The sequence below is a fragment of the Haemaphysalis longicornis genome, unplaced genomic scaffold (genome assembly GCF_048455015.1).
Source record: "Haemaphysalis longicornis isolate Haplotype H1 unplaced genomic scaffold, Haemaphysalis longicornis Haplotype H1 scaffold_6, whole genome shotgun sequence".
Taxonomy (NCBI): Eukaryota; Metazoa; Arthropoda; class Arachnida; order Ixodida; family Ixodidae; genus Haemaphysalis; species Haemaphysalis longicornis.
The window spans coordinates 17,007,697-17,017,801 of NW_027526407.1; the positions used below are offsets into that span (position 1 = coordinate 17,007,697).

The 10,105-nt window shown below is 44.2% G+C and overlaps 1 pseudogene; it reads right to left on the reverse strand.

The window, feature by feature from the left end:
* Nucleotides 1–248: 248 nt before the first annotated feature.
* On the reverse strand, nt 249–1,569 carry LOC144142926 (uncharacterized; annotated as a pseudogene).
* Between the last annotated feature and the right edge of the window lie 8,536 nt (nt 1,570–10,105).

Sequence of the window (10,105 nt, forward strand, 5' to 3'; positions counted from 1 at the left end):
CAGTGAGAATGATGACGCCTTAGCCACACGTATGGTTCTCAACTCCACCTTGAGAAGGTTTCAAGGCCGGGAGGCTTGTTCAGTGACGTAAAGCTAGTGGGCTTGCTCCGCCCGTACGCGAACGCTGTGGACAAGCAATTGCAGGAGTTTTTGTCGCAGCCGCCTGCTTCTCGCTTTATGATATACTGAACAAAAAAGGCAAAAATCGCACAACTGAGTTTTTTTTTCGAGAGCATTGAAACATTGGATCATTTATTTGTCAGTGTCTGCAGTTTCCTTTTTCTGGACTTGTTGTTTGTGTCCTGCACTTTGTCATTGAGCACTTTGCAAAAATTCTTTAGTAGGATGTAGGTAATGCACCACAGCGCACGCTTTAAATAAACTTCACTTTTGTGTCCTTGTTCGCAGTCTTGGAAGTCGGAAGAGTCGTCATCATTCAGCAGCTCTGACGTTAGCTCAGCGAGGGGCTGTCGCTGGTTGGGAACATTGAAGAACTCTGCTTGTATAGAGAGCTCTTCAACGACAAAATAGTTGTTGGCCACAGCGTTCACCGCTGCAATTTCAGGCTAAACAAATCCTCCCCTGTAAATATCCTTGACAAGGCTGTATATTGGATCGGTCGCTGCAACCGCGATGGTCTTATCCACAGTCGGGGCGTCCTTGCAACTTTCACTTTTCAGCCGCTTCAGGGCGATGTGCACTGCGTATCTGGCGACAAAAGCCAGGACACGGACGATGTCTGTGAGTTTCGGCAGCGCTTGCACGGTGACAACGACATTGCAGGTTGGCCGCGGTCCGTCTGCTCGCTTATGAAAGTCATCCCAATGGTGGTCTCTTTCGGCTTTACCTCACCAGTTTATAAAGAGCCTTCTCTCTCTCTCCTTCGGCTTTACTTCCAGTCCTTTCGGATGACGTCCCTATTTGGGGCAGTGTGTTTTGAAGCCGCAGCTTGGTCTCCGCTTCGTAGAGCTGCCTTATGTATACGTGATATTGAAACCAGCCAGCCGCCTGTACGTTTCAAGCCAATTTCTAGGAGGTCTGTGTGGAATTTGCCGAGCAGGAAGAACGACATGTGCAGCTCATCAAAGCAGTATCTGCAGATATCTATCAGAGGTTGGGTGGTCTGGGTGTGGTGTAGAGCACCGTGAGTCTCCTTTGCCAGCTTGCAGGTGTCGGCCAGTTTCTTTTTGCAGTACTCCAGCCAGTCAAGGAAGTCATACAGAAACGACAGCTTGGTGTCCCTTTCCGAAGGAAACACGGGCTTTTTGAAGTCATCACGAAAGCGAGCTCCTTTGATGGGCATTTTGACGTTGACAATTTTCCACCATTTGACGATGGTTCCCATGAAACTCGCTGTCTCCCCGTAGTGTTTCAGCTGGTGCTTTGCCCCAATTGCACGAAGTGTGTTTGGCCCAGACTCACTGAATACTTGGAGAGCAACTGGACATTTTGTTTTTCTATATCCGATGGGGAGAAAGCTTTCCTGGACACAGTGTACCCGTATCGCAGCAGATGGTAACATTCCAATTCACGAGCGGCTTTAATGGTTTTGAAATATGCGTATAGCATTTGCCACTGCACTGTTTCATCCGGTTTGAATGCTGGAAACCAGAAGCATTGGTTTTTTCAGCCAGTTATTGCGCATGCATTTCAGTATTTGGACAGGGCCTATCACAAAAAACATTGGCCTTTGCCCGTCGCACAGATGTGGAAACACAAAATGATTTGAGGGGGACTTTGGAGAGGACGTTGGAATGGCCGGGACGACGGTGGGTTTAAATGGCAACATCGCTTTTCTGTTAATTGCGTTATTGTCTGTCACAACGCCGGTCACCTTGAAGCCAATCTTTTCCAGACCACAGATTACTTCTCTCAACAACTTGTGCAGAAACTCGGCGCTTGCCTTGTGGACGGGAACGATGTGCACAACTTTCATAAGCTTGTTCATCAAGCTGTGCCTCATGAAGACGAACGCGCTGTTCGCCGCTTGTCCGGAGTTCGGTGCAACGCCGGAAACGCTTCCGCCTTTGTAATAAAAAAATGGCTTGATATGAATCTCATCGACTATTAACGTTACGTGATGTTGATCTTCGCTTAAGTCGCCAATTCTTTTAGCAATGTAGCTAAGGAACGCTGCATCCTGCGGCTCATTTTGGGAACTCATTCCAAACGATGGGCAGACGGAACGAATTGTCCGTGGGTGGGGTAGGATGAGGCTTCCATGGCTATGCAGGAATCTGTATGCACGAGCCGAAACAGTAAACACGAGGCAGCAACCTTTGTTGCTTTTTTACGAAGTGTAGGTTTAGTTGTTCAATCGGTAGCTTCATCCCTGGCGCTTTTTCTTCTTGTTGTGATATTTTTCCAGTAGAGAAATTATCGTTTCCTGGGCATCATTGTCTGAATCATCAGAGAAGGCGTTCAGGCCACTGTCATACTGCTGGACGGCAACAAGAAACTCTAACACCACCTGTTTGCTGTTTGCCACCGCTGGGACAAGCAGGTTGCACTCCAGTCGTCTGAACGGTGTCTTTTCAACGTTTAGTGTAATCGTAAGGTCTTGCTTTACGACAACAGAGTACTTGATGCTGGGCGCGTCATCGTCAGTAATGTGCAGCAAAATTAGGTTCCCGTTGGTTTCGATAGCATACCAGAATTTAGAGTGCATGCTACTGACACACAATAAATCCTGTACGCAATCAATCTTGTGCCCTTCCTGCTCATTGCGGGCAGTAAGAACGGTCTGAGCGAGCGCTTTTTGCAAGGACGCAGCATCTAACCACGTTCGTTTTGCCTCTGGGTCCTCTCGTCTCGTTTCTTTTTTGCTCATGTAGTTCGGGCATGACGGGAAAATTGTGGGCACTGCGTCTGGGGGCAGTCGTACTCGGGAATGTGGCGCTGTAAATGTGCGTCCAGTCACTTCGTCCACATGACTGCCTTGATGGAGAAGGTCGTCCAGCTTGAAGTGGTGCTCGCATACGTAAAACAGTATACACGCTACGTAATTACAAGGTACCTCTACTACAAAAGAATCAATGCAACATTATAACTCTCACACAAGTAAAATAAGCTGCAAGGCAAAATGTGCTTACATTCGATTGTTTCGATACGGGTAAGTTATCCCTTGGTATGGCTCGTATCGATCGCTGTCGCGCTAGCTCATCTTTGGGAAGAAGAATTAGGTAAGCGTCTATTCGCCACCGCCTGCACAGCCCAAGTGCCGAGCTCCCATTTCGGCCACCAGGAGGAACACAGCGAAAGCACGACGGGATGACGCCACAATGAAGATTCCAAGAAGAAAGGGCGGCTGTTCCCTTCTGGCAGTCTGGAATTGCGTAGAAGCCAATGCGAAAACACGCGGATGAAAACGCTGAACAGTCCACAGGGCTTAGTAAGGGCGGTCACAGCCACTGACAGGGTTTATCGGGGCAGGTGGAAACGGCTAAGTGGAGCGGGGGTCACCAACCTGTAAGTTGAAGCAAGAAGAATTAGGTAAGCGTCTATTCGCCACCGCCGGCACCGCCCAAGTGCCGAGGTCCCATATCGGCCACCAGGAGGAACACAGCGAAAGCACGACGGGATGACGCCACAATGAGGATTCCCTGAAGAAAGGGCGGCTGTTCCCTTCTGGTAGTCTGGAATGGCGTAGAAGCCAATGCGAAAACTAGCTGATGAAAACGCTGAACAGTCCACACGGCTTAGTAAGGGCGGTCACAGCCACGGACCAGGTTGGCAGGGCAGATGGAAACGGCAAAGTTGAGCGGGGGTCATCAACCTTTAAGTTGAAGCAAGAAGAATTAGGTAAGCGTCTATTCGCCACCGCTACCACCGCCCAAGTGCCGAGCTACCATTTCGGCCACCACGTGGATTACAGCGAAAGCGTGACGGGATGACGTCACAATGACGATTCCTTGTAGGAAGGGCGGCTGTTCCGTGCTGGTAGTGTGGAATTGCGTAGGAGCCATTGCGAAAACACGCTCATGAAAATGCTGAACAGCCACAGAGCTTATGCACTGTGGCCATAGCCACGGACCAGGTTGGCAGGGCAGGTGGAAACGGCAAAGTAGAGCGGCGGTCACCAACCTGTGTGTTGAAGCAAGAAGAATTAGGGGAGCGCCTATTCGCCAACGCCGCCACCGCCAAAGTCTGAGCTCTCATTTCGACCACCAAGAGGAACACAGCGAAAGCACGACGGGATGACGCCACAATGAGGATTCCCTGAAGAAAGGGCGGCTGTTCCCTTCTGGTAGTCTGGAATTACGTAGAAGCCAATGCAAAAACACGCTGATGAAAACGCTGAACAGTCCACACGGCTTAGTAAGGGCGGTCACAGCCACTGACAGGGTTTATCGGGGCAGGTGGAAACGGCAGAGTTGAGCGGGGGTCACCATCCTGTAAGTTGAATCAAGAAGAATTAGGTAAGCGTCTATTCGCCACCGCTACCACCGTCCAAGTGCCGAGCTCCCATTTCGGCCACCAGGAGGAACACAGCGAAAGCGTGACGAAAGCCGCTAGGTATTTACGACCACAACAACTCGGTCTAGTTCTTGAAAGTGGTGGGGATGGTCTAAATACGCTATTTGTAACCATACATACCGCCATATAGGGCCATTCGTATCGGTACATGGTGCTTGTAATGTGTTATAGTGTTTCCTCCACCAAGAACTTGTTACACTGTTAATTTCTTGAGCTTGTGGTAGCGCTGTGTTAGATGGCTCATCTTTTCACGGCGCTTTTTCTTTTCTTTTTCTTTTTAACAGCGCTTTGCAAAAAAACTTGACCCATTGAAAGAATACTTCAACGTCGATGCTTACAAACAATAAATTCGCTAACAGGAGCGACTACAAACTACTACTGCGTGACAAACCCACTGAAACTAAAAATATTTTGCACTGTGATTAAGGGGGGGCATTTTTATTCAATTCTAGCGCGTTTTTATTGGTTAATATGTATAAAATATGCAATGACGCCGTGCTACGCTTGTCCACTTTCGTTTAGAAATCGCCTTCCTTGATCCCAACAATATGCTCGATCTTTATAACGCAAAATGTCCGCTTTGTCAATTTAGCAGCTTTTGACCACAATATTCTTTACTAAACGAACCTGGTCCCTTTTAGGAGGAATCTATTTGCCGTAACCATAACCAGTTTTCTTGAGACAAAAAATATGAACCGTACATAGAACATATTAGGCTTAAAAATTGAGCCCATTCCTTCGTCATTTGTAGTCTTCGGTGACAGCTCACTGTTTAGAGTAGTGTTCACCTTAAACGCAGAGGAAGGTTGTATTTTAAATTCGCAACTGGTTGAGTGTTCTTACAATTTCTAAAAGCAATGACTGGATACCAAGGCGAAGGAAACTACGCAACCATTTTGTATTGTTCCCGTCCCCCGAAGCGAATTAGCAGCCCCAGCTGTACGAAATATTTAGCGGTATTGCTATGAATACAATTTTACTATTCGGGATTGCCTTTACTGCATTTCTTTCATTCAATATTAACATATTTTCTGTATTGTATGATCACTAACAGAATTGGCGTTGATATTTTTACTTCATACAATTTCCACGTGGCAGATAGAGCAAATTCAGACAGGTTGACAACCTGAAGTGTGCACACTTTCCTGACATTGCGTAACTGTTTGCTTTGACTCTAGTGTACTTAGTCGTGATTGTATTTGCTGAATGGATTTTGTCCTTGCATTTCGTTGGTATTCGGCTTCATTGGTGTGGGAGAACGTGGAATGCTTACATATTTTGTCCACTGAACTGTCAAGTCACACTGCATGCGACTGTTCATCAGGTGGGAATGCATGTGTATACGGGACGATGTGTGCACTGAAAATGAAACAATGCTCTTGCCACAAAGCCTAGTGCAGCAATATACTCGGTCATAGATCACGCTCAAAACAGGGGTGTGCATTCGTGTAATAACATAGCGACGTCAGTAGTACATGTGCGGTGCGTGGCACAGCTTCTGTTTCCGCTTGTTGGAACGGAGAATAAATTATTATAACCACCAAAGCGATACGCCGCACTTGTTCTGTTCTTCAAACTTCAAATAAAAGGCGCAAAGCAAAATGCTGTAACACAGGTACCCCAAATCTACTTGAAGAGAATAGTAAACGGGTTTCTCGATAATCGGCTACAGATGCTTACCGCGATGCAGCAAATTTTTTTTTGGCGCTACAATTCCCACCTGCCATAGAAACAAGGCAGTAATTTCTTATCCCTCTCTTTAGATCGCAGATCATTGAGCACGAACGGAGTCAAAGAGAAGAAAAATCGTTCGTGTCCCACGTTTGCCCTTAGGCGTTTCTCGTCAAGGGTGCCCTCCCCGACCACATATACGTTCACTCGACATAGGAACCCTACAAACACTAAGACTGCGAACGCCGGCTCGGTTTTACGCGCAACTTGTCCAAACATCAGAGAATTTACTTAAAAGAGAAGGCCTAAGCGTGAAGTGCTTGAACGAAAAGCGTCGCATCAATACCCAGACGAAAAGCCATAAGGAGTGATATTTCAAGCATGTTCGATATACCAATGGCAATAATTTGAACAGGGCTGAGCTACAGAATAATTGCGGTTTAAAAATAATATTGGGGAAAATTTTGCAGGAACACTCACACGCTGAAATTGGCCGATGACTGAAGGTTTCAATTTTGCATGAATAGTGGGAAATGTAAAGGGTACTTAAAATAATGCACTCGTGAATATCTTCCATCTATCAAATAGCCTTTTTTTTCGGTTACTAAAATACACCGACACACTCCACTTTTGCTGTACGGTTTAGTTGTCTCCACCCACAAATGAGAATAATGACCATAATGGCAGGGAAACATTTTACTTCGCAGGTGATGAAGATTTTTTTCTATTTGCCTTAGGGCCTAAACGACACGTTAAAAAGGAGTGCGAGTGAAAAAGAAATGATATCGTTGCATCAAAACAGTAACAAACATTGCAATACAAATAGAAACGTATTCATGTCGAAATTATTAATGCGAAAATTAGGGCACAAAAAAGGGCAAAATAGCTATCCAGTTTCAGAAATGACAGGGTAAAAATGACACGAGTTTAAAAAACCACGGACACCGAACACTGAAGAAATCAGACGTTGAAAAATAATACGAACATTACAAAATTATTTATACAACCAAGACTACCTCCAACTCCGTAATAAATGAATTACGGTTTGTGAAGGTGACGATGTTACCTAGCAGCTGATTCCACTGGCCAAGTGCAAGTAAGAGTGGCGAAAGGAAAAATAAAGTGGTACGTGCAAATATTGGCTGGACTCTGAATGCAAGATCCAAATGGGAAAAAAACGTGACTACCGGATTTTATCTGCACAACAGCCATAGAAGACGGGCTTGTGTATAGTCTGTAAAATTACCGATAAAAAGACTGAGCCGGCGTTGTTGAAGAGGAGGTAAGTCTAGGGATTTCTTCATTTCAGATATACTGGAAATTTTTGTAGTTCAGAAGAATGAATCGGGCAGCTTTACTTTGGTGTGCTTCAAGTTCATTTACGAGATGAGAGAAATTCTACCTTTCTACCTTTGATCGACGTAGTGTTTGGTAGGCCAGAAGCTTTGTGTATGTGTTGGCTAAATGCAAATTCTACCTTTGATCGACGTAGTGTTTGTAGGCCAGATGTTTTGTGTATGTGTTGGCTGAATGCAAATGGCGCCGAATGAATCGGAAATTTAGATGGTTTGCTGGTTCTTGTATTGACATAAATTTTCATTTTAGATCCCACGTCATGTAGACCCCAAGTATTTTCGCAGGCTTCCAGTATGTACAGGCATACTGTTGAGATAGTGGGAACGGGCCTCTAAAGCGCTACTTTGGGAAATGTTATGGTGTTAGTTTTCAGCACTTCAGTTCCATCTCCCAATCCCTACACAATTAACTACTAGTTGAATAATTACTGTTTTCAAGGAAATGGAGTCTTTGGATTTTTAAATTTGCGTTATTATGACGCAGTCATCCACGCGAAATCATATTCTAGAACCGATATTACATTTAATGTGATTATTATTATTTTAAAAAAGATAGAACCCAACACTGAGCTCTTTGAGACACCAGAAGTTACTTTAGCTAAACAGTTGCAGTGGTCAATAATGGTTACTAGCAGACACCCATGACTTAGGAAGGTGTTAATCCATCCTTTAAACATACCATTGATTTTAGTGCATTGAGCTTTTCAAGCACGCGGATGTAAAGGACCTCATCGAAAGCCTTGGAGAAATGTGTGTAAAGCATCCATTTTAGAGGACAAATATACTGCAAAATCGAGATAGGTATTATTACGAATACCTGAATTTCACAGGAACAGCCTGCAAAAAAAAACATGTAGATTGGAAAAAATATCTCATTTGTTAGGTAACTCATTACGGCAGGTGATATTAGGTGTTCTGGAAGTTTGAAAACTATGCTGGGTAAAAAATTGGTCTTATGTTTAGAGCTACGGATGGATAGCCTGACCTAAAGATGGTGATGACAGGGGCGGTTTTCCAGGCAAATAATAGGCATACTGCTTTTAGGAATTCCTGCAAAAGAGCAGCTAAGATCAGAAATATGGCCACTTTAGTCAATGTTAGTAGTTTCGTGGATATTTTTTGGGACCTGTAGCAGAGTTTCTGGGGGTGTATGAATGACTCCAGTGATACTCCCGTGGTATTGTATACGCAAGTCATGGATACGCAAGTCATCCATTGCTGAATTTAAGGACTGCATCTTTAGGATGGCTGGTAACGGGCTTTTATTCGTAAATACGGGACAAAAAACGTTGAATCCTTTTGCATCTTCTGACGAAGAAGAAGTGTGCCCTAGGGGATAAAATGATATGAATGATGATGATGAGTAGTTTGAATTTATCACCTTCCAAAATTTGCTCGTGCTCGCCTGCAGTAGATTTGGTATATGGTTGTTAAAAACGTTTATCTCTTCTGCTTGAACGTCTGCTCTGTCCTGATAGATTGTTATTGGTAGCGCTTCCACCAATTGGCTGAATAGGAATATTTGGCCTTGGAATAAAACCCCTGTTTCTTATTATTGAACCGTTTAGGTCTGGTTCTGATGCACGCTGCCGGCGCCAAGTCGTGATACTGATTCTTGGAGCGTACTTTTTTTCAGTTTTAGAAGCTCACCGCGAAGAATTTGCAAGTTATGAATTACATTTCTGAAAGCAAACAAGTGCGAGAACTATGCAGAAAATGATAATAATTTGGTTTCTACAATGCCCCTGTTTGTGAGACTGTAATAAAAAATTATTTACTTTTTACTCTCGGTTTGGTAGCTTTGTATTGCTACCTGGTAGTTTGCTACGTTATTATCGCTAGTGCTATTTATAAAGAGCATGATGCATGATTATTTGGTCAGCACAAGCTGTAAAATCTTGCCTGCTCGTGTTGGCAACTTCAGATACACACACTTACATATTTTGTTTGCCTTCAGTTAATGCTCTTATGAGACAAAGTTCAATGAAGAGCCTTCGGCACAGATAAAAGCGAGATTGTCTTTTTTCACATTTTACTAACCAACGAACCTGTCATATATCCAATCAGCAAAGGCAAATTAAAGCTTAAAAACCTATTCAGTTACTGCTCATCAACTTGCATATTTGGTAAAAGTTGTAATCCATCGCAATCAGGCTATTTTGTGATTGAATATTGATTCAGCAAGCACGAGCGTACTTACCTGTGCGCAGCCACAGCTATACTATCTGTTCTGGTACAGTGCCTACTGACAACCAACTGTCTTATTTCAGATGCTAGTTCACCGTATTTTGTCTTGCGGAAGCTGAGATAAAACAACATACATGATATCAACCTTTTCGTGTCCGCAGCAATACCAAAGTTACAAAAAGCTAAAAACAGGAATTGTTCAACCACCACGCAAAAACAGCCTGAAAAAATATAGTCGTTTATTTTACGTTGTGAACTGAAACTAAAGAGATCATCCAAAGAACAAGCTATTCGTCCGCTCAAAAGCACGGGATATTGATCGTGTCTATGAAGCTTGCTGTTTGCCATAACGCCAGGAATGCATGCATTACAAAGCCTAACTGTTTATACGTTCAAGCGTTAATCAGCAAATCCTG